Genomic DNA, 23,153 nt, shown 5'->3' on the forward strand with positions numbered 1-23,153 from the left:
AGAACATTTTTTATATATAAAGTGTAATTGATTTTCTTAAACTAGACAATTCAAAAAAAAAGTAAGTTCAAAAGAATTCTTGTGAAATTTTAGAACCATGTATTTCTTCTTCTTCTTCTTCTTCTTCTTCTTCTTCTTCTTCTTCTTCTTCTTCTTCTTCTTCTTCTTCTTCTTCTTCTTCTTCTTCTTCTTCTTCTTCTTCTTCTTTTTTAGCAATACAACAAACTGTTAAAACCATGTATTTCTTACATAAGCACACATTTAAGAATAAAGTCAAGATTGGCATGTCAAAAACAAAATAATTCCAGATATTTGTTGTTCAAGAGATGTGTAAGAGGAGAAATTCATTTATTCTATACAAGGCACCTGTCATAATGAACACTGCAGCAAGTGTTAAGGTTTGTTAAGTTTTAAATGTATTTAATTTTGGGAATTTGCATATATATGCCAAAATTAGGACTGTTTGGCTGGTCATAAACTTTTCTATAAAGTATTTAAGGCTTATGGTAGCAGACATATGGTACTAATTATGTACCTTTCAGAGTTTATACAAACATTACCAATAAGAAATTGCAAAGTCTTTGAGTAAAGAAGCAGAGTGAAGAGTTAAGACTTTGTTAACCATATAGTTTCTTTAAATTTTTAGGGCTTCCTTACTTAACATGTTAGTGAGGAACAAATGATGATATAAGCCATATACAAATGATGAGATGAGCCATAAAAAGTAATCTTAGTGGTAATTTTAAAGACTACTCATAGCCCATAAAACTCTTTTTGAGGGGCTGGGAAGGTGGCTCAGTGGTAAAGCGCTTGCCTTGCATGCTTGAGGCCCTGGGTTCGATTCCTCAGCACCCATAAGCAAACAACAAGCCGGAAGTGGTGATGTGGCTCAAGTGGTAGAGCGCTAGCCTTGAGCTGAAGAGCTGAGGGGCAGCGCCCAGGCTCAGAGTTCATGCCCACGACTGGACCCAAAATAAAAACCAAAACAAAAGCCTCTTTTTGAACATCATAATCTTAGCCAGTTTTAAATGCACAGGAATATGAGAAAATAATACACTGGTAATTGTTTGGTTTTTTATTTTATTAATCATTAATATTTAACTTTTGGTTTTCTTTATTTGTTGCATTGTTTCCCTTTTTGTAATATAATACAACTTTTTATAAGTTGTCATCAGGAGGTACTTTGAGAAGCTTACTGGGATGGCCAAAGATTTTTTATAGGTGCATGTGAGTTTACAAAGAAGAAAATTAAGAACAAAATATTTATTAAATAAATTATCAAGTACAGTCTGAATCAGGAGGGATGATAAATGTCCACACCCAAAATCTTAGCCCTCGTCGGAAGCGGCGGTATTACAGAGTTGAGACCACAAAAGTGAGAGACTGTTTTTGTGTTTTTTGTTTTTGTCAGTCGTGAGGCTTTAACTCTGGGCCGGAGTGCTGTCCCTGCACTCTTCAGCTCTAGGGTGGCACTCTAGACCTTGAGCCATGGCACCACTTCTGGTTTTCTAGTGGTTTATTAGAGATAAAGTCTCACGGACTTTCCTGCCCGGACTGGCTTTCAACTGTGATTCTCAGAACTCAGCCTCCTGCATAGCTAGGATTACAGTCGAGCCACCGGCACCCAGCATTGTTTTGTTGATTTTTATTTTGTTGGTCATGGGGCATGAATTCTGGGGCCTGGGTGCTGTCCCTCAGCTCAAGGCTAGCACTACCATTTGAGCCTTCATCTTTTTCTACTTCTGTAGTGCTGAGGAACCAAACCCAGGGCCTCATGCATGCAAGACAAACACTCTACCATTGAGCCACCTTCCCAGCTCCTGAAAGACTGTGTTTTAAAAAATCATCTAAACAACATTTGCTTTCTGCTTTGAGTTATATAATGAAATATATGAATATCTTTTTATATTTTTGTGAATTGTCATACTTCTAAATTTATACTAACTTCAGCCACTTTATCCTCTTCAAAATCATGAGAGATTTCTCAAAGTCTCTGAGAGATTTCTTCTGGGAAGATTGTATTTGCACTTATAATTTCTTCTGAGTCATTTTTATTTTCATTTATTTTTTATTTTTTTATTGTGAAAAAACTGTACAGAGGGGTTACAGTTACATGGGCAAGATAATGAGTACATTTCTTATCAAGCATTGTAGCCTCCTCCTTTATTTCCCCTTCCCATCCCTTCCAAGCCTCCCCCCCATCCAATCCTCCCCCCACCCCCCCATCAAAGTTGTAAAGTTCGTTTTCAACATGACAACTTGTACTTCTCATTGTTGCAATGGGTCCACCTGTATCCTTATTTAAATGACTTGTTTTTCCCCTTCCCCTCCACAAATTATACCAACATCAAATACAGTGAAAGCATGGGTTATACTGTGGGGGAGGGACATACAAAGCAACAAAGAAATAATCATATAAATGAGTTAGAAACAAATGTATGAAAGAAAAAAAAACATTTAAATACATATCTTAGGGTTCATTTTCCTAACATCACCTTATCTGACCTTTTCTGCTTGACTTATACATTACATATACTAACTATTGCAAATGAGGGAAACCATGGGTCCTATGTTTCTTTGGGCTTGGCTTACTTCACTTAATATAATTTTTTCCAAGTCTTTCCAGGCCCATATCAAGCATTGAAAATAGAAACAGCAATAAGAGACCTCCCATCTAAGAAAAGTCTAGGACCAGATGGTTTTACAGCAGAATTCTACAAGGCCTTCAAAGCAGAGCTCACACCAATACTCCTCCAACTCTTCAATGAAATTGAAAGAGAAAGTTCACTACCGAACACATTCTATGAAGCCATCATAACCCTCATCCTAAAACCAGGCAGGGACTCATCATTTTTATTTTTTATCAAAATCATTTTATATTTTATGTTGATTGGTTATCATACATCAAATACTTTCAAATGTACATGTAAAGTCTAAAGATAGCAGTATCAATATTCTCATACAGCACTTGTTTATCTGTTATGTACTTTCAGTATTATTGTACTTCTCTCTTTCACCCTTTCCATTCATGGTCTTTCTCTTTCATGCTCCATGTCTGCTACTTAGAATTTCTGCTGGTCTATTATCCTTCAGAATTCACTGGTTTTGTGGGAACATGATAGGGACCAACAGTTTCCCTTGCATTTTTTAAGAATTATAAGAGTGATGTGATTTTATTCTTTGCCATTCTAAATGGCAAAACAACAGATCTAGGAATTCCTTTTTACTTTTCTTCTATTATAAATTTTATCTCATAGGAATCATTGGGATAGATAAGATATTTTAACTTGTGACGTAAAAGTTCTTTTTCTTTTACAAACAACCTTTTTCTTTGATTATCAGTAAGTAACTACATGTAATGAAAACAAAGCTATCCTATGGTAAGTAGACCGAAGTTGTTCACAGGGATGAAAAACAAGGTAATGGGGCAAGTGAGAACAAAGGATACCCATCATAGAGCACAGCTCCTCAGAGCAGTTTATCATGTATACTTTGAGAGAATGACAATGTGCTGGGAACTATTGATTAAATCACTGAACACTGATTTATATATATGTACATATATTTGCATATGTATATTTATTTATATATGCATATATGTGTGTATATGCCCTTATATATGTACACATGTATGTTACTATACACACAAATTCACACATACATATACACATGTATACATGCACACATGGAGAAAGACACATATTTACAGCCAACACAAGTTTCACTAGTTGTTGACTATGCCTTAGATGGAATGCTTGGAACAAAATATGTTGAAAATGTATTTGTCTCCATGAGTTCTTTTACCACTCCTCTTATCTCTTAAAACTGGTAGGTTTTGACAGATTCGACTTGCAAAATGCAGTACAAGTCACTTAGGAATCAGTAAGTAAAGAACATATGGTGTCTCCCAGCTCCCTACAGAATGCTTGCTCTTATAGACACTCTCAACAACCAAAGTAGCAGGAAAATACCCTTGTAAAGGGTATTCCATTGTTGGAATGGGTCCACCTATATCCCTAGTTAAACGATTTGTTTTTTCCCTTCCCCTCCACAAATTATACCTACATCAATACAGTGAAAGCAGGGGTTATACCGTGGGGGAGGAACATACAAAGCAACATAGAAATCATCTTATAAAAATGTTAAAAACAATTTCATGAAAGGCAAAAAAACATTTGAATACTTATCTTGGGCTTCATTCCCCTAACATCAACTTATCTGACCTTTTCTGCTTGACTCAGACATATACTAGTTATTGCAAATAAGGGAAACCATGGGACCTATGTTTCTTTGGGCCTGGCTTACTTCACTTTATATAATTTTTTTTCCAAGTCTTACCATTTCCTAACAAATGGGGCGATGCCATTCTTTCTGATGGAGGCATAGAATTCCATTGTGTATATATACCATATTTTCTTGATCCATTCATCTACTGAGGGGTATCTGGGTTGGTTCCCTATCTTAGCTATGGTAAATAATGCTGCAATAAACATAGTTGTGCTGGTAGTTTTAGTATGGTCTTGTTTGTGATCATTTGGGTAAATGCTCAAAAGTGGGATTGCTGGGTCATAGGGGAGCTCTATGTGGAGTCTTTTGAGGAACCTCCATACTGCTTTCCAAAGTGTTTGAACAAGTTTACACTCCCACCAACAATGTAGAAAGATTCACTTCTGTCCACATCCCTTCCAGCATCTGTTGTTATTAGAGTTCTTTATTATAACCATTCTAACTGGGGTGAGGTGGAATCTCAATGTTGTTTTGTCGAAAAATGAACTTTACAACTTTGGTGGGTCGAGGGATGACCGGGTGTAGGGGGAAGATGGGAAGGGATGGGAAGGGGAAAGAAAGAGGAGCCAACAATGCTTGATAAGAAATGTACTCGTTATATTGCCCATGTAATTGTAACTCCTCTGTACAGTATTCTCACAATAAAAAAATAAAGTTATAAGGCTCTAAATGGCATCCTTCCTTGAGCTCTTTTCCAACAGACAGCATCAATTCCTAAGCAGATGAGTGAGTCCTCAGAAGACTGGACCTCAGATCAACATTTAACCAACCCATGTGAAAAGTCCTATGAGAGAAATGCTGACTGAGGTCTGGCTGATTTCCTGGCCAAGAAAATAAGAAAAGAAGAAAGTATTTTTAATGTATTAAAGTTTGAGAATAATTTGTAACCTGTCAATAAATGTGTAGAACACAACTATACCAACTGACAAAAAATGATGTGCTCTTGGACTTGGTGAGTGATTTTACATGTGTCTACACAAGTAGAATCAGCATAAATCAAGCCAGCATTTCTTCATTTAAGATGTGAGGAAAGGATACAGGTTGACCCATTGTAACAATGATATGTACAAGACACTCTATCAAAGAGGGGGTGGAGGGATAAGTTGGGGAGGTGTGAAGAGAAGGGATGGTAGGGGGAAAACAAAGGAGAGGGTGCTCAATAAGAAATGTACTCATGCTGGGCACAGGTGGCTCAGGCCTCTAATCCTAGCTACTCAGGAGGCTGAGATCTGAGGATCGGGATTTAAAACCAGACCGGGCAGGAAATCCGAGAAATTCCGGCTTTTTTCTTTTTGCTTATGTGGTGCTGAGGAATCGAACCCAGGGCCTCATGCATGCAAGGCAAGCACTCTACCACTGAGCCACCTTCCCAGTCCCTGAGAAATTCTTATCTCCAATAAACCACCAAAAAAACAGGAAGTGGCATTGTAGCTCAAGTGGTAGAGTGCTATCCTTGAGCTGAAGAGCTGAGGACAGCGTTCTGGCCCAGAGTTCAAGCCCCATGAACGACAATAGAGGAAAAATAAAGAAATGTACTCATTACCTTACTAATGTAACTGTATCCCCTCCATACAGTATCTTTACAATAAAAATATATATTAAAAAGATACAATGAAAACTTCTATACTTATAGGAAGTTGTATTTGTCACTCAATATCAGTAGGGTATTGGTTTTAGGACCACAGGTATATTAAAATTTGGACTAATTCTCTACGTGAACACAGCATATTATTTACATTAGAATCTGCCCACAAACTAGTGCAGAGTAATTGCTATGAAAATTTTTACTACATTCTATGTTTGTAATGAAAAATAAAAGTATATGCACTATCAACAGATACAATTTTTTCAGATAATTTTTGTCCACATTTTGTGGATGGAATAGGGAGAGCAATTTTGAAAAGCACAAATTTTATCACCAAGACCGGTCTGCAAAACAAGGAGCTCATACAGCATCATTGAATAGTATGGAACTCCAAGGAGAAGTACTTGAATTGAGACAGTATCAGAAAGTGTAAGCACACAAGGACTTTTTAGAAATGCAGCTGCTAGATTTCTCATGGAGAGCTTTCATAACACTTTGTGAAACACAAGTCAGAACCTCACTGAAGTGTAGATGGTTTTCCCTCACCTTTCTCTCATGCTCAGTCATTATCAATCAACATATAGCTAATCATGAATAATCCTCTAATAACAAAATGTTGATGGAATATTTATATGCAGAAAACCTGGGAAGGCTAACTTTTTTCAATTAGGACAGTTTGTATTCTATGATCCAGCAGAGAGGAAACTAGGTAAGCATCCATTTACAGTCTTCTGAATAATTCTGCTTCTGACCACATCAGTTCTTTATCCATACCTGTGCCGGAGTGAGAGGCTTTTAAAAGACTTTAATGATTTTAAATTTAAATTAAAATGTGGAATGAAATTAGTTCCAATAGTGCATTACATTAAGATATTTAGAAACAACTGAGAAACGTAAAGATCTATAAGATTTTTTTGGAAGTGAAGGGATATTGGAATTTGGTTCTTTATATTTTAAGCAATTTGCAAAAAGAATTGGCAAATAAAATTTACATTTGCAGCAGACTTGACACTTATTAAATTTTGTATTGAAAAGAGCACATCCTCACCAATATGTCAATGCTATCCTCTTATTTATCTTTAAAGGTTTATGCTTCTGGTCTGTTAATATTAAAACAAAACATTTTTAATCTTCAGCTAGTAGTCCAAAAGGGTTTTGCTTCATCATGTCAGTGTTGAATAGAGTGTATGTATGTATGTATGTATGTATGTTGAATAGAGTGTATGTACACTTGAATGTACAACACATCTGGATCATTGTCAAACTTTCCACTTTTCTTCCTTCCCTTACACCAACCCCACCTATCCCTTCAAGTTTTCTACTTTTATTCTCACATATATACTGAAATATGCCCTGAGAGGAGACTCGAGCTGGTACAGCTTCTTTCCTGGCTTTGCCTTTGTTTTAGGGATTTTAGAGAAAAAAAAACCCTCTAAACAAGGTTAACTTGACCTTGGCTCCAACTAGCCCAGTTCTTGGAATGGAAAGAATGCCTCTAGGTCCCTCTCCCCTTAACAACCTAACCCGCCTTGATTGTTCAGTTAAGGACTGACCCATAAAACAGATAGGTTACAATCTGGCACCAACTGGTGACACCACATGCTTTATGGTAAACCCTGCCTTTTGCACATGCTTACAGTAAACTCGACCTATTACCCAACTGTGTGTGGTCTGGTATGACCATATAATCCTTTGTGTGTGTTATGATCCCATTGGTCACCTGTGCTTGACCAGGCTTGACCTTACGGATTTTGTCTTTAAAAACCAAAGAATGGGGGCCACTCGGGGTCACAGTATCAGCTCCTGAGCCTGTGCTGAGGCCCTGGCTGGTCATTGTAGGAATGTAGGAACCTCAATAAAGTTTCTTCCTTATTAACAACTTTGTTGTGGTGGAGTCTGTCACTCCGGAAGATTAGGTGGGCTTGCCTGCCCTGAGTAGGGGGTCTTCCTACTACATTTAATGGGGGCTTGTCCAGGATAGAGCTCTTAGCCACTCCAACCTGAGGGGGATTGAAGTCTTTGACTGGTAGGACAGTGTGTGAGCACTTGGATGTTGGAGAGAAGTTCCGAGAAAAGCCTCGAGGTAAATGCGGGCAACCTAGGTAGAGAAGGCGCCAGAGTGAGGCCAAAAGTAGGGTGAGGCTGGACGCAGCAGAGTCCGCTACGGCTGAGGAGGTCCAGGGACGCCTGGACCCCTCAATTCCACCAGTCCTAGCAGTCCTAGTTGGATGGGAGCTTACTTAAAAAGTAACTTTTGGTTTGGGTATCCCTCCTCATTCTGTGTATAATCATGTCTGTCTGTGTCTCATTGTGCTTTTGCTTTTGCTTGCCATATTTGTAATTGGATTTATTTTACAGGAAAAATATGGGGCAAAGTGAGTCTACTCCCGAGACACCCCTAGACTTTGTCCTACTTCGTTTAAAACAAAAACAAAAACTGCTGGTTCTGCTTTGGTAACTTGCTTTTTTGTCAATGATGAAACTGCCACTGACCACCTGCAAGTGGCCCCAGTTAGATCTCAGCCTCAGGCCTTGGCTCAGGGGGTCTGAGCATGGGGGAGAATCTGTCAGTCTTAGGGGACCACTGCTAGGGACATTTTTCCCTTGCCCCAAGATGACTGGGAATTCTCCTCCACTTTGGAAGGCCCCTAGGTCAATGTTTGCAAGAATCTAAAAAAAAATCCTCCAGAGGTGAATGGAGGGGAGTGGGGTTCAAGTCCCCTGGTAAGTGAATGGTGGTGGGATGTCGTCTCATTCACTGAGAATTGATTTTGTCTTTGTGGCCACTTGTCTGTCTAGTTTACTTTGGTGTGTTTTCTGTTCTATGTTTTCTGAGGTTGGGAAGTTCTGGGTGAGCATGGCAGGCTCATTCAGCAGACTCTGGATTCAGCTTGCTGAGTGAGAACAGCACAGAGTTCTGGTAGGGATGTACTGGGGACCCGTTAGTCCCCAACTCAGCCTTTGGTTGTTGTCTAGTTTTGTTTTAAAATTGGTACCAGTTTTAAGTGTGGATCCTTCATTTTTGTGTTTATTTGTGCTTTTGTTATTATGTGAAGAAGAATGGCCAATAGACAAATGAAGAAATGCTCAACCTCTCTAGCCATAAAAGAAATGCATATCAAAATAACATTGAGATACCACCTCACCCCAGTTGGAATGGCTATAATCAAGAACTCTAATAACAACTGATGCTGGAGGAGATGTGGCCAAAAGGGAACCCTACTGTATTGTTGGTGGGAGTATAAACTTGTTCAATCACTTTGGAAAATAGTATGGAGGTTCCTCAAAAGACTGCACATAGATCTCCCCTATGACCCAGAAATCTCAATTTTGGGCATTTATCCAAATGATCACAAACAACACCATACTAAATCTACCAGCACTAGTGTTTATTACAGCATTATTTACCATGGCTAAGATATGGAACCTACCCAGATGCCCCTCAGTAAATAAATGGATCAAGAAAATGTGATACACAAACACACACAATATACATATATGTATGTATATATATGCATATATATGCATATATATATATATACATATATAAAGGAATTCTATACCTAAATCAGAAAGAATGGCATTGCCCCATTTTTTAGGAAATGGAAAGACAGAAAAAATTATAATAAGTGAAGTATGCCAGACCCAAAGAAACATAGGTCCCACGGTTTACCTAGTTATTTGCAATAACTAGTATATGTCTGGGACATGTAGAAAAGGTCAAAAGCTATATACATATTACCAGTTAAGATGACTTTAAGCGAAATGAACCCCAAGATAGGGACACAAGTAATTTTTTTCTTTCTTTCTATTTTTTCTAATATATTTATAAGGTACCATCTGATGTTTTTTGTTGCTTTGTATGTCCCTTCCCCACTGTATAACCCCTGTTTTCACTGTGTTTAATGCTGGTATAATTTCAGGATGGGAAGGGAAAAAACAAAATGTTTAAATAGGGATACAGGTTGACCCATTGCAACAATGAGATGTAGAAGACACTGTTGAAATACGAACTTTACAATTTCAGCAGGTGTTTGTGGGGTGAGGTGGAGGGGAGTCAGAGGTGGAGTGGTGAGTGTAGTTGTGGAAGTGGGAGGGAAAGGATGGTAGGGGGAAAAAGGAGGAGGCAACAATTCTTGATAAGAAATGTACTCATTAACTTGCTCATGTAACTGTAACCCCTCTGTACAGTATTTTCACAATAGAACTTATTAAAATAATAAAAAAGAACGGCTTTTGCAGAACTCTGCCAGGTCTTCCAATAAATCATCATTCCTTAGTTGACTGGGACTGATGATATACTGACTCTGGGCTCTTCTCCTTGTGATTCTATCTTCTATTCATCTTTTCTCTCTTTTCCTCTCCTGAAGTAGCACATGACATTCTATGTTTCATCTTTTGATTTCTGTCCTTATAAAATGATAAACATTGGATTCTGCTACACCCCAATGCGCAGTATAAATCCTGGCTGTAGGTCATAAATTTGTAGTGGAGACAGACACACCAGCCAATTACACTAATGCAATGTGATGTTTTTGTTTATTCTTGCCAAATTTTGATGATTCTGTTTATTAAATCTTTTTCAGCTATTTAGTCGATTCTGGAATAGGTCTATTGGATTAGAAAGATATGGATCTTGCAGTTCTGAATGGTACACAGGTAGTCACAGGCCTGTGAGGGTGTTGTTCAATGTGCCTTTACACAGGGAGCTGTGTGCTAACATTCATGGACTAGGAGAGAGTGCACTTCATGTGAGAAGCATCTTGCGGACAGAAGACTCACAGCACAAGAGTGAAAGTCACTCAGGAGAGACCATGTGCAGGTAAATTATTAGAGAACCATGGAGAAACAAGAAAACACAGCTTAGGGCTGGGAATTTGCTTTCCCAGACCCTATTCTGTGATTAATAAATGTGTCAAAGCAATTCTCACACAAGTAAGTGAAATATTTGCATAAAATTTCCAGCCAGAAGAAAACCACAAATAACATCAAAACAAATGTGCACAAAAATGTCCAGACAAATTGCAAGTCAAAAACTTCTTCAGCAGGATGCAGGGCTCACATCTATAATCCTAGCTACTCAAGGGACTGAGATCTGAGGATCATAGTTCAAGATCAACACAAGCAGGATAGTTGGTAAGACTCTTATCTCCAATAAACTACTCAGAAAAAAAACAGAAGTGGCACTTTGGCTTAAGTGGTAGAGTGCTAATCTTGAACAAAAAGAGCTCGGGAACAGTGCCCAGACCCAGAGCTCAAGCCACATGCCTTACAAAAAACAGAAAAGAAAAAATCCCCACAACTATTCCATTGAACTTCTCATAGAGGTGAGACACTGGAACAATGAAATACTCCGAGATTTAAACAAAGGCATGCACCTTCCAGGAGAAAAGGGGATTGAACACCTACTTACCAAATGTGAGACTTGCCAGATACCATTACGAAGAATTGGGTCAAAACTTGTAAATAAATGGGCAAAAACAGAATGTAAGCAAGCAGGGGAGCACAGGGGAACATGAAGATCCTGAAGCTTGCACTAAGTGAGGAATTTATACTTGTTTGCTTCCTGTCACTCTGGTGTCAGCAAGTGACAGAGGTCAGTGCGTGCTGACAGAGTTGTGACTCCAGGCTTAGATCCTTCTCCAGAAAACTTTTCTTTTTGTCGGTTGTGGGGCTTGAACTCTGGGCCTGAGCACTGTCCTTCAGCTCTTCAGCTCAAGGCACAAAAACAAGTACAAGAGAAGAAAGTTAGGAAGTTAGGAAGTTGGAAAGAGGGAAGGAAAACTCTCGAAAGAAGATCAATCATACAGTACCTTAGAATGCTCATACAAAATATTGCAAAAATAGCAGGATACATCACCAAGAGCCGTAAAAAAGTCCTCTCAGTTAATAATTTATTATCCTGTAATTACACAGATTGTGTTTTCAAATAAATCCGCTTTTCAAATATAATGCAGCCACAGAGGGCCATGACTTCATTTGTTTAAGACTAAAACGTCTCATTCATGTATAATGTCCCATTCATAAATGAGTGGAATCAAAGTCTCTAGTGCCCCTGACGATGAGGCCCTCCCTTGCCAACCACTGGGAAAAATAAATACTACAAAATTCAGTAGGAAGCCACCTTGTTTGGCCAGCTTCACTCTTCCTAGCTCTAAATTTCCCAGGATTTTCCATTTCATGAATCTCGTATTTTCTCCCATAAGCCCAGCCAGGATGGTTACAGCTTCTCAATTCTTCTTTGCGCACATCCTTATAAAAACAAGTCGTTTAAGGATACAGGTGGACCCGTTGCAACAATGAGAAGTACAAGTGGTCATGTTGAAAACGAACTTTATAACTTTGGTGGGGGGGAGGATTGGGTGGGGGGCAGAGGGAGACTGGGAAGGGATGTGAAGGGTAAACAAAGGAGGAGACTGCAATGCTTGATAAGAAATATATTCATTATCTTGCCCATGTAATTGTAACTCCTCTGTACAGTGTGTTCACAATTTTAAAAAAAGATTTTTAGAATACGTTTCCCTGAAGTATCTACATCATAGGAAATCTGTGTGTGTGTGTGTGTGTGTGTGTGTGTGTGTGTGTGTGTGGGTGGGTGGGTGGGTGGGTGGGTGAGAGAGAGAGAGAGAGAGAGAGAGAGAGAGAGAGAGAGAGAGAGAGAGAGAGAGAGAGAGAGAGAGAGAGAGAGCACCATTCCAGCATTAAAAATCAGTCATAGATGCTGGGTGCCAAAGGCTCATACCTGTACTCCTAGCTAATCAGGAGGCTGAGATGTGAGGGCCACAGTAAGAAGCCAGCCCAGGCAAGCAAGTCCATGAGGCTCTCCAATAAACTACTCAGAGAAGGCCAGAAGTGGCACTATGGATTAGGTGGTAGAATGCTAGCCTTGAACACAAAGAAACTCAGGGACAGTGCCCAGGCCCTGAGTTCAAACCCCACAACTTGCAAAATATGTCATACAAAAGTCCTACAAATTCAGTAGTCATACAAATTCACTGAACACTATGTTGAAAATGAACTATACAATTTGTTGGTGAGATGGGAGAGAAAAACAGAGAAAGTAAGGGAAGGGGAGATATTGTCCAAAAAATGTATTCATTACCTGACTTATACATCTGTAGCTTTTCTGTACATCACCATTATAATGATAATTTTAAAAAGGCATAGACCTAAAGATATAGAAATTATGTCTCAGTTAAATAGAATCAATAACTTCTGGCATCAATGAGAACATATAAAATCCATATTACAGTTTCACAAACTGTTTTTTTAATGGGGGAGAGCCAGACTCCTTGTAGAAATGACTAGGTCTAGGGCTGGGACAAAACACACACACACACACACACACACACACACATACACACACACACACACACACACACACACACACACACACACACACACACACACACACACACACACACACACACACACACACGATCTTAGCAAAATAATAGAAAACTCCAGGAAGTCAGTGGGACACAGGACCCAATACACAGACTTGCTACTGACCAATAGACAGAATTTTCTAGTGATAAATAAAAAAGACAGCAATGTCAGGTTATAACCCACAGCATTTCCAATACATAGGTATAAATACAAAGAAATAAGTAATGGAATAGGTAAGTAATGAGGGAGAAAAACCTATCTACATATAGAAGAGTCCCTCCTAGCTCTGCACCTTGAGTAGTGGGATTACAGTTATGCCCCACCACGCCGACTCCCTGGGTTCATGATACAATGGATGCTGAAAATAAGTATTGCTGTGACTTTTTTACCCAACACACAAACTCAATCAGATTGTAACAAGAATATTGGATAAATTCTAATTGAGGGCAGTGCTATAAAACCCATGACAAATATGCCTCCGAACTGTCAAAGTTACCAAAAGCAAGGAAAGTCTAGGAGACTGTCCAATCAAGAAAGCACGATGCTGAACATAATGTAGTCACCTAGATGGGTGCTGGAGTGGAAAAGAATCAAGGAAAATGTGAACTATGGAACTTAGTTAATTAATAAAATAGGTTTTCAGCATTCTGGTTCTTCAGCCAAAGACACAGAAGCATTTTCTAACTAAAAACATTTCAAGATACTGTGATATAAATGACCAAGATGGCATGTGTGTGTGTTTTGTACTAATGTCGTTAGGTGAGACAGCCCAAGAGTGCACTGTTAACTTGGAGGGAGATTCAGACACTCACCCTCTCCCAGAAAGCTTCAAAAATCATTTCTCAAGTGATTTGCCTTTGCACTTCTGTGCTTTATTACCTTTTAGTGCAAAGTACCTTTCAAAGTTTGAACATTACATTTCTTAAGAGTTTCTGCACATTGAGATATTTATTTCACCCAAAGTGAGCAAGCTAATTAGTCCCTGTTCCAGCAATGCTATGACTAATGCAGAAACATTAATGCAGCCAACAATGTGCAGGAGACAGCAGGAAAGATTAACTGACAATCTTCAGTTGGAACAACAAACATGTTTGCATATACATCTATGAATATGCATAAATAATGACATGTATGTGAAAACACAGGAATATATAACCGAACCACAATCATGGTGATGCATTCACTCACATGGTATGTATGTGTGCATAATAATAATTTATACACACAAACGCATATAAATACTGACACACAACCATGTATGAACCATGAATGAGCCACACATATACAAATTCATACTCACACACAATGTATACATAGTCCTATGGGTCATGTGTGCATCACTTGTGTCATGTAGGTCTGAAACAGACAAGCCTTGAGGATACTTTGTCAATGTACTAAGCTTGAGTTACTGTATGATTTCACTCACATATGGTAACTAGCATTGAAAAATTCTTAGAAAGTGAAATGGTAACTGTCAAGGGCTGGGGAAAGGGCAGGAGGTATCATTATTTAGTGAATTTTGATTTTCTGTTTAGGGGTAGAGGAGAAGATGGGAAGGGAGGAGAGAGGGAGAAGAAGAAAAAGAAGGGAACAGTAAAGAAAGGGAGTGGAAGGAAGAGAAAGAAAAGGTCAGGGCAGCACAGGGCAGGGGAGGGAAGGGAAGCAGAAAGCCAACATCTGGGAAGTCCACTGGCGCGGATCCCTAGCCTTTCTTCATGGAACATACCAAGTTCCAGACTCCAGACTCATGGCCACATTCTTTGGACATTCAATTAAAAACATGGTGAGCTATGTTACAAGCAAATGACTACTAGGAAGACATAGTTCCCTGGAGAATTGGACAAAGCTCTCCCAAGATCCAGGATCCCAGATTATAGCCAATGCTGAGCCTGCAGTAGGCCTGCTTTGTTAGCTCTTCCTTGCTGGCAGCAGCCTTGCTAAAAGGCTCCACTGTTTCTCTGAAGCTCACTTCATACCAGAGATAGGTGTGATCTATAGATTTGGTCTGCAGAAGGGTAATGCTTGGTGTATCCTGTAGAGGTGGGACCTCGATGGACTGTTAACCATCAGTTCACCTGCACACACCTTGCCAATCACAGGTGGCATAAGTACAAAAATATCTACAAGCAAAGGTAATGTTGAAGGGGATAATGCTGTATAACCTGATGAGTATCCCTGCTGGTAATTAATCAGAAATTTATGTTGTAATTAAGGCCCAAACTGACTTGAATAAGCAATCATTACATTATTACGTGAAAAATCATTACATTACACACAATGAAAAACCGCTTCCAGATGATTTGCCTAATTGAGAAATGATTTGCTCTGTGTGTCTATTCCCTATGGATGGCCAATCATCATCCAGTGTGGGGGCTGGTTACACTGAACACAATCTAGGAATGCCAGCTTTGTGTCTCTGGTGCCTCCTTCATTCCACCTGCCTCATTCAGTCCAGCAGAGGCCTGTAGTGTTCACTGGGTTCCTAGGCAGGCAACATGGAGGGAAATGGTTTCCGTTTTGCGTAGACCAGGCCTTTCCACTCAGTGAGCAGACAGATGGAAAAAGCCTGCCACTGATTGGGCAGAGAGGAATGGCTATCCCCTAGAGGAAAAAGCATGGTTCTCTTTAGAGATAACAAATAATAAAGAAGGCCAGAAAGAATATGCCTGGGATTAGGAGTAGACAAGTAGGAGCTTTAGGCAGAGTAGCGTGAGTCCCTACAGGTCTGAGCCACTCAATTATAATAGGGGCAGAAGAGCAGAGAGAAGTTGGGGCAGGCCTCTTGCCCGTGGTGGAGCACACACTGGGAGCAGATCCCCCAAAACCCAAGGACAGAAGGACACTAGACAATTTAGGAGGTATCCCTTGCCCTATGGGGTCCCACTGGAACCAACCTCAGCTACCCATGTTCGTCTTAACCTCACCTTTAGCTTGCTCCTTTTGCTCCTTCTGTCTGCTTGGAGGCTCTAGCAGAGCTCTTCAGGGATGTGTCTAACACAACGTGGGCAGCCATTGCTCCTCCCATGCCCCTCCCTGCCTGATCCCATCCAGCTTTTCTCCAGTTCCCCCAGGTAACCTATCAGGATCAGGGACGACAGCAACAAATCCATTTCATTGTTACGTGCATGATGCACCACGTGAACTGAGGCAATAGATTTGTATTTTACCCTAGTTAAGGAAATCAAGTGATTTTCAGCTTTTCAATTCCAGACAACTTGAGTGGGTATGTGAGGTTAGGAGATTGTGGGAGAAGTCAGCCTGTAAATACCCAGAATCCACCAAAGCCAACACCAGGAAATTTTGTACACAAACTTGCAAGAACCTGTGCTAATGTCCACTAAAAATGGCAAAGGAGGGCTTGACCTTTACACAGCATGGTTTCCTGGCAGACAGTTGGCACTGTGCTTCCCAAAGTTCTACATATATATGTATAAAGCGTATATAAAGTATATAAATAAATCTGTATAAAATGTGTATATATTATATATATGTAAAATATATAGTAGATCTGAAACATTTTAATACATATATTTTATAATATATAACTAGTATAATAAAATATATGTTATATAATATATAAACATATTTTCTACTATTTATTTTTCTAAATTTTTTATTGTAAAAATGTACAGAAGGGTTACAGTTATATGAGTAGGGTACAGAAGGGTTACAGTTACATGAGCACTTTTCATAGTAAGCATTGTTACCTCCTCCTTTATTTTCCCCCTACTATTACTTCCCTCCCCGCCTTCCCAACTCATCCAGACCCCCCACCCTGACCTTGTAATGTTCATTTTCAGTATAGTGTCCTATACATCTCATTGTCACAATGGGTCAGCCTGCATCCCCATTTTAAGCGGTTCTGTAATATCCCTTCCCCTCCCCAAATTACAAAAATGTTTATACAAGGTGCAGAACACCAGCATAAAATCCAGTGGAAACAGAGGTTATACCATCGGGGAAGGACGTACAATAGAAACTAAAGAATCACATAGTGCATTGTAAGTACATTAATAACACTTGAAAGAAAGGAAAACAAACCTCTTGACCCCGTCTTAGGGTTCATTTTGCTTAACATTATCTCATGTGGTCTTATGTATATAGCCTTCGATTTTCTCTGCTTGTCCTAGATATGTACTAGTCACTGCAAATAAGGGAAACCTTGGGATGTATATTTCTTTGGGCCTAGCTTACTTCAGTTAATACAATTTTTTTCAAGTCTTTCCATTTCCTAATGAAAGAGGCAATGTTATTCTTTCTGACGGAGACATAGAATAACATTTTATATAATTATATCTATCTATATGTATGTATATATCTATCTATATATATATCTATGTAAATATCTATGTATCTATGTATCTATCTATAGATAGATAGATAGATAGAGATAGATAGATCTATATCTATAGATAGATAGATATATAGATAGAGATATATCACATTTTTATTGTGAAAATGCCATACAGAGGTGTTACAATTACTTGGGCAAGATAATGAGTACATTTCTTATCAAGCATTGTTGCCTCCTCCTTTGTTTACCCTTCCCATCCCTTCCCATACCCCACCAACCCCCATACCAGATCCTGCCCCCACCCCCGACCGAAATTTTAAAATTCGTTTTTCGACATAATGACTTGTACATCTCATTGTTGCAATGGGTCTACCTGTATCCCTAGTTAAACGATTTATTTTTCCCCTTACCCTCTACAAATTAAACCAACATCAAATACAGTGAAAGCAGGGTTTATACCGTGAGGGAGGTACATACAAAGCAACAAAGAAATCATCTTATAAATATGTTAGAAACAATCACATTTTAAAAAACATTTGAATACTTATTTTGGGGTTCATTTCCCTAATATCAACTTGTCTGACCTTTTCTTATTGACACAGACATATACTAGATATTGCAAATAAGGGAAACAATGGGACCTATGTTTCTTTGGGCCTGGCTTACTTCACTTAATATAATTTTTCCCAAGTCTTTCTATTTCCTAACAAATGGGGCAATATCATTCTTTTTTTCTTGATCAATTCATCTACTGAAGGGCATCTGTGTTGGTTCCATATCTATGGTGATTAATGCTGCAATAAACATGGCTGTGCTGGTAGCTTTGGTATGACCTTGTCTTTGATCGTTTGGGTTAATGCCCAAAAGTGGGATTACTGGGTCATAAGGGAGCTGTATGTGGAGTCTTTTGAGGAACCTCCATACTACTTTCCAGAGTGGTTGAACAAGTTTACACTCCCACCATCAATGCAGTAGGGTTCCCTGTTATTACAAGATTTCTTGATTATAGTCATTCTAGCTGGGGTGGATGGAATCTTAGCATTGTCTTGATTGGCATTTCTTTAATGGCTAGAGAGGTTGAGTATTTCTTGATGTCTATTGGCCATACGTATTTCCTCTTCAGAGAAGTCTCTCTTTATGTCTGTAGCCCATTTGTTAATCAGACAGTTGTTTCTTTGAGGATTTGTTGTTGGGGGATTTAGTTTTTTGAGTTCTATGTATATTTCAGATATGAGATCCTTGTCCTTTGTATGGCTAGTGAAAATATTCTCCCAGTCCTTGGGCTTTCTGTTGATCTTGCTAGTTATGTCCTTTGCCTTGCAGAAGCTCTGCAGTTTCATGCTATCCCATTTGTCCAAACTTTTTTTGATTTGTTGTGCTTCTGGATCTCTATTAGGGTTCCTGTGCCAAGGAACCCTAAAGTTTCTCCTATTCCTTCCAGTAATGTTTTCAGGGAGTCTGCTTTTATTTTGAGATATTTGATCCATTTTGGAGTTGATTCTGGTGCGGGTGATATATATGGATCTAGTTTTAGTTTTCTACAAGTGTTTAACCAATTTTGCAAACACCATTTACTGAGAAGGTTATCTTTTTTCCAATATAGTTCTTTAGCTCAATTACTGAAAATTAGGTGGCTATAGGTCGGTGGGATCATTTCTGGGTCTTCAGTCCTATTCCATTGGTCCTCAGGTCGGTTCTTGTGCCAGTACAAGCTGTTTGAATTTCTATGGTAGAGTAGAATTTGAGTAGAGTAGAGTTTGAGTAGAGGAGAGTTTTCTATGGTAGTTGAGTTTGAATTTTGGTATTGATCTTTCTCCAGCACTGCTCTTTCTACTCAGGATTTTTTTTTTGCTATTCGGGGTCTTTTATTCTTTTTTTATATTTTTATTTTTTTATTGTGAAAATACTGTACAGAGGGATTACCATTACATGGGCAAGATAGTGAGTACATTTCTTATCAAGCGTTGTAGCCTCCTCCTTTTTTTAACCCTTCCTATCCCTTCCCAGCCTCCCCCGCCCCCCCCACCCAAACCTCCCCCCCCACCAAAGTTGTAAAGTTCGTTTTCGACATGAGAATGTGTACTTCTCATTGTTGCAACGGGTCCACCTGTATCCTTATTTAAATGACTTGTTTTTCCCCTTCCCCTCCACAAATTATACTGACATCGGGGTCTTTTATTGTTCCATATGAATTTTTGGATTGCCTGTTCTATTTCATTGGAGAATGAGGTTGGAATATTCATAGGTATCTCATTTAATTTATACTTAGCCTTTGACAGTATTGTCATTTTCACGATGTTAATCCTCCCAATCCAGGAGCATGGGAGGTTTTTCCCTTTGCTTAGTTCTGCTTTAATTTCCTTTCTCAGGTTTTAAAGATTTTGTCATAGAGTTCCTGTGAAGGTGACTCTTTTGTTAAGTTCACTCCTAGTATTTTATTTTTTGTGGAACTATTACAAAAGGGGGTGCTTTCCTAATTTCAGCTGTGCTCTTCTCTTACTGCTGTAGCTAGGCATTCTAATACTAGTTTAAAGAGGAGTGGGGAGAGTGGACACCCTTGTCTCATTCCTGAATTTAGAGGAAATGGCTTTAACTTTTCACCATTAAGTATAATGCTGGCTGCAGGTTTGTCATATATAGCCTTTATTATATTGATGAATGTTCCATGGATTCCTAGTTTTCGAAAGCCTTCATCATAAAGGGCTGTTGGATCTTGTCAAATGTTTCTTTTTTTGCATCTATTGAGATAACTATGTTGTTCTCATCCTTGCTCTTGTTAATGTGATGAATTATATTGTTTTGCATATATTGAACCAGCTTTGCATCCCTGAAATGAATCCTGTTTGATAATGGTGTATGATTCTTTTCATGACTTGTTGAAGTCGATTGGCCAACATTTTGTTGAGAAGTTTTCTGTCAATAATCATCAAAAAATAGGTCTATAATTCTCTTTTTTGATGAGTCCCTGCCTGGTTTGGGGATGAGGGTTATGCTGGTTTCATAAAAAGAGTGTGATAGTGAATTTTTGCTCTGCATTTCATTAAAGAGATGGAGAAGTATTGGTGTGAGTTTTGCTTTGAAGGCCTTGTAGAATTGAGCTGTAAATCCATCCAGTCCTGGACTTTTCTTGGGTGGGAGGTCTCTTATTGCTGCTCTATTTCGATGCTTCATATGGGTCTGTGGTTTTAAATCATCTTGGTTAAGTTTGGGCATGTCAATATTTGCTAGAAACTAGTCCGTATCTTTTAGATTCTCAAACTTATTAGTATAAAGGTTTGAGAAGTATCCCCTTATATATTATGAATCTTGGTTGTTTCTGTAGTTATATTTCCATTGTACTCTCTTGAGTTTGTTTATGTGGGTGTGTTCTCTTTTTTCCATTCCATAGGATTTGTTAAGGGTCTGTCAATTTTATTTTTTTGAAGAGCCATCTCTTTGTTTTGTTAATTCTTTCTATAGTTTTTTTTTTTGGACTCTAATTCATTTAATTCGGATTTAATTTTATTTGCTTCCATCTACTGGATTGGGGTTTGGCTTGTTGTTCTTTTTTTCAAAAAGCTTTAGTTGCCTCATTAAATTGTTGGTTTCAGATCTTTCCAATTTGATAATGTGCAAACTCAGAGCTATAAACTTGCCTGTGAGTACTGCCTTTGCTGTGTCCTAGAGGAGCTGGTAATTTGTGTGAACATTTTTGTTGAATATCATGAACATTTGATTTTCCTTTCTAATATCTTCCATGACCCACTGGTGGTTCAAAATTGTGTTGTTCAGCCTCTATGTGTTACAGTATTTACTTTGGTGGCTTTTGGTATTGAATTCTAATTTTTTTCCCTTCTGGTCTGAGAGAATGCAGGGTATAATTTCAATGTTTCTGAATTTAGACAGATTTTCTTTGTGGCCTAGAATATGGTCTAATTTGGAGAATGTTCCATGTGCTACTGAGAAAAAGGTGTAATCTGATGGGGCTGGGTCAAATATTCGGTAGATGTTGGTTAAGACTAGTTGATCTATGCAAATTTTAAGATCCGAAGTTTCTCTGGTGACTTTTTGCTGGGTGGATCTATTTAGTGGGGATAGTAGTGTATTAAAGTCCCCCACAATTAATGTCTTTGGATCTATGTGAGATTTGAGAGAAAGTAGCACTTCTTCTGGTGCTCCATTATTTGGTGAGTAGATGTTTTAAATCATAATATCCACCTGAAGGAGAGTTCCCTTAATTAGAATGCAGTGACCTTCTTTGTCAGTTCTCATTGATTTTAATTTAAAGTCTATTTTATCTGACATTAGTATAGTAACTCCCATCTCTTTATGGCGGCCATTTGCTTGATATATTTTATTCCAGCCTTTCACTTTCAGAATGTTCATTTTTGTGGGTAAGTTGTGTCTTTTGAAGAAAGCAGATAGAAGGATCTTGCTTTTTGATCCAACTGGACAATCTATGATGCTTAACTGGAGAGTTAAAACCATTAAAATTGTGAGTTAGGACTGAGAGGTGTTTGTCTGTCCCTGCCTTCTTATACATTTTTTGGGGGAGAAGCTGTGCCTTGGCTGTTCTTGTTGTGATTACGTACGTGTTTTGTACTATTTATAATATGTGTATATCATACATAATGTATGTAATACATACTATATCTATAAATATATATAAGATATATATATATGAGGAATTTTGCTGAGTGGCTTCATTCAAATGGAAAAACCGTTAGTGCATTTCATGTGTGCAGCAGCTTGATGAGAGCTGATTTCATTTTACAAATCATTGAGAAGCCAAGGAACCTCCTCTATGCACACAGAATAATAAACAGTAGGGCCAGTTTTCAAGCCCAGAGGCTGGATCCTCAACTATTATACCACCTTGTCAACCAATGCCAATCTAAGCAAAGGAGTGGAAAGAAGGGTGCAGCTGTAAGGGATGCAGCTGGTGCTTAATGCAGGTATAAATCAAGGTGTAGACTAAATATGATGCCCTTTTCCACTGTGTTTCTCCTCCCACCAACTCCTACTTTTCAGGAATTATGTAGTGATTCTTGCATTCAAACCTGCTCTGGAACTGGAGCAAGTGTCAGGCTTGACCACATGCCCAGGAAAAGAATAAAGACTGGACTTTTTTCCCACGCCGCCATCCCCACCCCCTTGCCCTCTGGCTATTACCTTTCATACAGGTAATTTCTGTATGAAAGGTAATTCCTGTATGGATAATTCTCAGCAGCAACGCTAGAGGGCAGTCAAGTTCCTTCTGGCAAACCACCAATGGGCATGTATAGCTTTGAAGCCTCTGCCTGGCAAAGAGGTTATGTTTTAGCTTCATGACAAAAATCAGCATGTTAACATTTTGAAGTGTTTGACATTGAGGAAGCACTTACTCCTGCTTAACCCGACGCTTCCCAAAATTATTTGAACACAACACACTCATTTTGTGATTCTTCCTGAATTGGACAGGATTATTCAGGACAGCCTAAGTGGAATGCCCTGAGGAACCCATACTTCCTGCTTCCAGGTGGTCATCCAATGGAATTCCTGGAATTCTGAAGCAGAGAAGCCTCCATTGTGTAATGGACAAACCCTACAGACCCAGCCCACCTCAAGAAAGCAGGTGAT

The 23,153-nt window shown here is 38.8% G+C and overlaps 1 protein-coding gene across 11 annotated transcripts in view; it reads right to left on the reverse strand.

Annotated features, from left to right (window-relative positions):
- Window positions 1-19,598: 19,598 nt before the first annotated feature.
- LOC138825117 (protein FAM114A2-like) overlaps window positions 19,599-23,153 on the reverse strand; it is a 142,370-nt gene continuing 138,815 nt past the window's right edge. For all 11 annotated transcript variants that reach the window (XM_070019532.1, XM_070019533.1, XM_070019531.1 and 8 more), the window contains one exon: window positions 19,599-22,004. The gene's annotated coding sequence lies outside the window, so the exon portion shown is untranslated. The remainder of the gene's footprint in view (window positions 22,005-23,153) is intronic.

The sequence above is a fragment of the Dipodomys merriami genome, unplaced genomic scaffold (genome assembly GCF_024711535.1).
Source record: "Dipodomys merriami isolate MVZ:Mamm:240054 unplaced genomic scaffold, mDipMer1.0.p SCAF_1342, whole genome shotgun sequence".
Taxonomy (NCBI): domain Eukaryota; kingdom Metazoa; phylum Chordata; class Mammalia; order Rodentia; family Heteromyidae; genus Dipodomys; species Dipodomys merriami.